The sequence below is a fragment of the Echinops telfairi genome, unplaced genomic scaffold (assembly GCF_000313985.2).
Source record: "Echinops telfairi isolate 266 unplaced genomic scaffold, ASM31398v2 ScPeMD7_655;HRSCAF=1070, whole genome shotgun sequence".
Taxonomy (NCBI): Eukaryota; Metazoa; Chordata; class Mammalia; order Afrosoricida; family Tenrecidae; genus Echinops; species Echinops telfairi.
This window is the reverse complement of record NW_022104553.1, coordinates 19,232,999-19,239,649: the sequence shown is the minus strand read 5'-3', so window position 1 is coordinate 19,239,649 and position 6,651 is coordinate 19,232,999. Positions and strand designations below refer to the sequence as shown.

The following is a 6,651-nucleotide window of genomic DNA, read 5'->3' as shown; positions in this document are numbered from 1 at the left end:
TCGTCCGTGACTTTACTATAAACTCTATTTATGATAGCCTTAGTGGTTGTGTTAGAGGCTGGATCACTGACAATCCAGCTAAACTTAAAAGTGTGCGGACTTCGAGAAGCACGGAGGAGAGGCGCGCACGCGCGCACGCACACACCTTTCCTTCTCTGCCTCGTCAGGCCCCTGTGGGAGCCGCGCGAACCCTCCGAGGGCGCGGCCGGGAGTCCTCGGTTGGAGACGCGGACACTTCTGGCCTTCGGCGGCCGCCGTCGTTCCCAGGATCTCGCGAGAGCGCGGAGCCGCCGCGCGCGTTGATGACGTTTGGCGAGCGCCCTGGTCGCTTTCGGAGATGAGTGTGAGTTCCCGCTTTGCCCGGGGGGCGGGGGAAGATGAGGGTTTCCGTCCTTGGTGAGCACCTGAGCTCCTCGGGGCTCCGGGGCCGGGGGCGGGGCCGGGGGCAGGCGTGGGTTGGCACCTGAGGGACGGACGGGGTGAGCGCCCGTGGACCGCGCCCGGGCCGGCTGACAGGCAGGGTCGCGGCTCTGTGCGCACGTCCCTGAGGACGGAACGCACCGGGTCGGGGACCGCTCCCAGCGTGCTGGCCCGCGCCGGTGAGAGGTGAGCACGCCCGTGTGCAAAAGGCTGGTGGGGTCGTGGTTGCGTTAGGTTTCTGGAATTCCCCCCTTTCCCCATCCCCGGTCTTCCTTCTCGACACTGGAAGAATTCACCCCGCAGAAGCACTTTTGTAAGTTCAAGTAATTTTATGAAAGAAAGGGGGTTTTCGGGGCTCAGATAGTAAATGCTACCTCTGGAAAGCGTGCCAGGCAGCATGGTGGGACCCTGGGAGAGTTGGAGACTGAAAATTACTGCTTCAGGGGAGCGTGAAGATCCACGTGGAAAAAATGGCAAGAAAGAGGAGGCTGCTGAGCCAAAAGAATGCGGGACCCGAATAAGCAAGAGGAGTTCCTTCGAGAATGAGCGCTGGAAGAGGGCGCGCCTATTCTAAGTGGCTGAGTTAGGCACATGTTGCTAGTGCCTAGTGTGCACGCCCAGGTTGACCTTCACTTGTATGTACTTGACTTTAGTCTGAGCATGCCCGCGTTGGATTGTCACCATAGGTGTCTAATGTGTGTGCGCCTGATTTCTTTAAAGCTCCTTTATTGTGGCATAGCCAGTTACTTTCGGTTAGTGTAGGCATTTGGTGGCGACCACGCCCTTCAACCCCCATTTTCCCACCTGTCAGTTACATATCAGGCTATTAACTGCAAGGTCAGCAGTTGGAAAGGACAAGCCACACCCCAGAACAAAGAAAAGGCTTTTGACTCTTGTAAGCAGTTACAGTCTTGGACAGCCACAAGGGGCAGTTCTGCCTTGTCCCAAAGGGTCGCTGTAATCAGAATGCATTTGATGGCAGTAAATTGGGTTTTGCTTGTGGATGACATGCCTTCTTCAATACTCAGTGATTTATCATTTCCCTTGGGAATCACTCCTTACCATCAATTGTTTGTTGTGAGGTAGGAATTGCACCTTTTTATTTATTTTTCCACTCAACATATGAATTCAGTATCCAGGCTTCATTTTTTAAAAAGATCATTGTTTACCATTTATCCACAATTCTGAATCATAGGTTCTATTGTCCATGGCATATATTTTGATTCACTAAATAAAGGACCAGTCAACAGTTTTGTGGCTTGGTGTGAAGAAGAGACGCAGGAATAGCAATAGCAATAATAGCACCTAGACTTATTGGTGATGTGCCACTCACTGTGTATTTTCCCATCAGCCTTCAGGTTTTGAATCTCCAGCCACAAGAGAATCACTGGGAGGAAAGAAGAAGTGCCTGGTCTGGGGATTATTTTGACAGAGTCTGAACAAAATTGGCGCTGATCCAGTAAACACAGAGACAGAGCATCTCTGCGTCAGGCAGTGTCCTAAGGAACAAAGAAAATGATCAAAGCTCAGGTGACTTTTGGCTTGTTTTGTGTTTTGCGTGCTAGTCTGGGTACTTTAGAGACACAAATGCACACAACTCGTGTATAAGAGAGAGTTTTATATAAAGGTTAAGTGCACATCAAGAAAACATTCCAACCCAGTGCTGCCCAAACCCAGAAGTCCATTAGCCTATATGTCTGACACCAATCCACAAATTCCTCCTCCATCTCACAAAACAGACGCAATGATGCTGACTGCAGGAGGAAAGCTGAGTCAGTGAATGTGTAAGCGTGTCAGTGCTGGCAAGGGTCTTCACACGGCTGTTCCAGTACCCAGGGCTTCATCAGGGTAGCTCCATGAGGCTTCTCAGGGATGTCTTGCAGGATGTGAGCTTTCCCAGCTGAAGCAGGGACCTGACTAAGGCAGATGCACCCTGGTCAAACGATCACAAAGAGACCCGAAAACTGGAAACGCGAAGCTCACAGAACCATTTTCCCTCCACCCTTCAATTAACCCCACATGTGTTTATTGGCCAGATTGGCACAGTAACTACCTCACTAATGGATTTGTAGCACCCTGAGGCCAATTCAGTTTGTCAGAAAAGTGTACCTCTGTAAAAGTAGAAGCAAGAGAGAAATAAACTTTCACTCAGACCTCAACATCAGCTGTGTTTAAGATCAGGAGTAACAGTGATTATGAGAGGAGCGTCAAACTTGTCTGAGTAAGTTTCTAAAGGTCATGTTACGTAAAATCCTGAAGAGCAACATTCTCATAGATCAGCGGTTCTCAAATGTGGGTCGGGATCCCCTTGGGAGTCGAACGACCCATTCACATGGATCCCCTATTCGTAACAGTAGAAAAATTACAGTTAAGAAGAAACAATGAAAATAGTTTAATGGTTGAGGGTCACCACAACATGAGGAACTGTATTAAAGAGTCACAGCATTAGGAAGGTTGAGAACCACTGTCATAGATGTATCAGCCAAACTATTAGTAACAGTAGTTTAAAAATGGCAGGTGGATTGGAACATGTTTCAGGTAGAGAGGTAGGAAAGAAAATCACTATCCACCTCAGGTCCAAACTTCAGACGCGTCAAGTAAATGAGTCTCTAGGATGTCGAAACTGGCAATCCCAAATCCATAGCGTAGATAGATACCAGTCTGGAGGATTCTCTGCACTGCTATGTTAGCAAAGGCTGATGAACCCAGGTGATCAGGTCCGTAACCTACTGCTGCCTAATACAGTGAACTTGGTAAATCAAGAGCAATGCTAGATTGCTGTTGCAACAGCTGAAGACCCCAAAGTGGGCAAGACAGCAGGCTGCTGGCTCACAATGCTGTTGTTGTTAGGTGCCACGGAGCTTGTCCTGTACATAGTGACCTTATGTACACTCGAACAATCCTATACTTGAGCCCATTCTTGCAGAAACTATCAGCCTTTCTCCTGAGGGCCTTCCCCTTTTTGGCATTCCATTTACTTTAAGGAGCATCACATCTTTCTCTGGGGACTGGTCTCCTGACAACATATCCAAAGTATATACAGCAAAGTCTGGCCATTGTTGCCTCGAAGGAGCACTCTTTGTGTACATTTTCCAAAACACATTTGTTTGCCCTTTTGGCAGTTGATGGACACTTAATGTTCTTGGCTGGCACCATAATACAAACACATCCCGTGTCCAACTCTTACATGCTTATGAGGCACTTGAAAATACTACGGCTTGGGTCCGGCGCGCTCTGGTCCTCAAAGTAACATCCTTGCTTTTTGAATGCTTACTGTAAAGCAGTGGGTCTCAACCTTCCTAATTCCTTGACCCTTTCATACAGTTCCTCATGTTGTGGTGACCCCCAGCCTTAAAATTATTTTCGTTCCTACTTCATAACTATAATTTTGCTTCTCTTATACATAGTAATGTAAATATCTGATATGCAGGAGTTATTTTCACTGTTACAAATTGAACATACTTAAACATAAAGCATAGTGATTAATCACAAAACAATATGGAATTGCATATTGTGAAATATTTGTGTATTCCAATGGTCTTAGGCCACCCCTGTGAAGGGATCTTTCAACCCCCAAGGGGTTGCCTACCACAAGAAGAAAACCGCTGCTCTAAAGGGTTCATGCAGTAGCTCTTTGAATCTCTTGCCTGCAGCTTTCATATTAATGGACAATTAAAAAACACAACAAAACAGACAATTCTCTGTTTCCTTGAAAGTGTTGGCTTCTTAGGCCAACACAGCCACTTCCCTGCCTGAGCCAGTGCAGGATGCTCACAGTAGCCAAGCCATTAGTACAGAAGCAGAACAAGCCGTATGACAGAACCTGTGGTGGCCAATGAATGGCAGGGCCAATAGGAACTTGTAATTGGAAGGCTTTTTAAGATGGCCAAGAACTAACTGACTTGCTGTGGACAAGAGTGCTCTGCACTGAAGAAGGGAGACCCTCGCTGCATGAAAATTTTACTTTATTTTTTAATAAATTGGGATTAATACAAAAATCAAAATCTTCTATATTTCAGTCATGTCCAGCAGAACTGAACATTTGTTACCACAATCAGTTTCCAAACATTCTTTTGCTACATTGACCCCCTCACATCATCCCCCTTTCTCCCCACTGCCACCTCCTTGTCCCCCTCCCCCAAAACCCTTATCAGTCCTGGTTTTCCTGTCATCAAAAATTAAACAACATATCAGAACTTAAAGAGGGGGACCCCAAATGACAGTACTCTGAAGATACCCCAGAATATATACAATCAAAAGCCAAACAATATAACACCTCAAACACATAATTTTTTATAAACAATATGTCCAGCGTGCATCCTAGGGAGAGTCTGCTGACAATGTTCAACTGTTCAAGTCAAATGTCTGTCGTTGACATTCTATACCCAACTTATCAATGCGCTCCCTTTAATGACCGTTCTCCTCCTATCCCTCAATTGTAGAAAGAGGGAGTTGCCCAGAGGTTTGTTTCCTGTATATTGGGCTCCCACTGTCATCCTTGGACTTTTGCAAACAAGATTCTCAGACGTTAGTCTCTGATCCCAATGCCTCCCTTCATCTTTGGATTGTATCCTTCACATTCCTTTGGTGGCTGATGACGGTGTGCTGCTGCTTCCTTGTGGACTTCGCTAACATCTCACTTAGATGGCGGCTTGTTTGGAGGCGAGCCTTTCATATCCATGGGCAAAATTTTATCTGATACTGCGGCACCATCTCATTTCTTCAACACAGGTCATTATAGCACCTGCCTCCTCCGTGTTCCCTTCCCAGAGGCGAGGACCGAGCAGGCCCATGATGTGCATGCTTTCTTACGCTACTCTTGAGGTGAGGCTCATTGAGCCATTTTTCTGCCCACCCTTCAGTTAACCCCACATGTCTTTATCAGCCAGGTTGGCACAATGAACTTTAACTCAAGGACTGACAAAGTAGGTTGACGAGTTGAGTTGACTGAGCTCCACCTCATAGCAATAACCCTGAACTGACCCTGGGAGTTAGTGCCAATGACCTTGCAAAGGTTCTAATCATGTGGGTCCTGGTAATTCTCCCATCTCCATTTCACCATGTACTGTTAACCTTGTCTGTGCTGTAACATGTAAGTACTTGTGTCACATGTGTGGGTGTACTGGGCACACTTCCACTGTCACAGGGTTTTGCTTTTACTAAGAGATATTTGAAAAGAAATACACAAAATCAGGCCTACGTGTATGGATACCGCCTCCATAGAAGAGAATTGAGCAGTAAAATATCCTTTACATTTCTTTCATATCATCACATGAAAAGTACTTCAGAGGACCTAATATCGGGGGTTTAAGTGGAGAGAAAATGTTTTGAGAATGATGTACAAATGTGCTTTGCACAATTGGTGTGTGTATGGATTGCGATAACAGTTGTATGAGCCCCTAATAAAATGCTTAATAAAAATAAAAATGTCCATTAACTTAAATAAATAAAACTAAAAAAAAGAAAAGAAAGGTACTTCATTTGTTCCTTTGTGGGATACAAAAAGGCTTTTCTCCAGATTGTCTCCCTCAAATCTATGTCAGGCCTAGGACACTGCTTGCAACACATGGTCAATGATTGTTGCACACTCAGAAGCGAGCTGCTTAGAAGTTACCTCCCTGAAGGCATCAGCATCCAGAGCAATCAGACTATTGTCTGTTGCACCATCAGTGGAGCTGACACCCTACTGATAAGGATAGTGATGGTTCCCATGCAGATTCCAGAAAGTAAGTCAAACCAGCCGAAGGACAACCAAGATTAGGCTGCCATCCTGAATCTCAGACCGGCCCATCTTGTCACATGTGTACCCCTTATCACTCCTCTTCCTATTGCTTGTACACCCCTAGAACGTGCCCCTCCCATGGCTGTATTGCTCATGGAACAACCCCTTCCTGTGACATTGTTTACCTGTAATCAGTCAGGGTGCGTGCACCAAAGGATATATAAGCCTTGGTCAGAGAGAATCCCTCCTCCGACTCTCTTCCAGGACATGGCCATTCCGGAGATGAGCATGCTACCATGAAATGTGTCTGACTCCGTTAATTTTATCTTCTCTCCTATTTCCTTATTCTCTATGATTTCACTGTAATCTGTATATATTATTGCTGTACAGTTGTGCCTATGGACCCGTGATATTGTCAGAGGCTGGTTACTCTGACCTTCATTGAATACAATCCTTTTACAGAACTCAGTGACACCCAGCGACGTGGCTATAAAGTTCACCTGGGAGGA

At 46.1% G+C, this 6,651-nt stretch overlaps 1 long non-coding RNA gene across 1 annotated transcript; it reads left to right on the top strand.

The window, feature by feature from the left end:
- Positions 1-620: 620 nt before the first annotated feature.
- Positions 621-6,649, top strand: LOC123521969. The gene is made up of 3 exons (XR_006680297.1): positions 621-733; positions 1,772-1,950; positions 6,605-6,649. It is a non-coding gene; the product is annotated as an uncharacterized LOC123521969 (long non-coding RNA).
- The last annotated feature ends 2 nt before the right edge of the window (positions 6,650-6,651 follow it).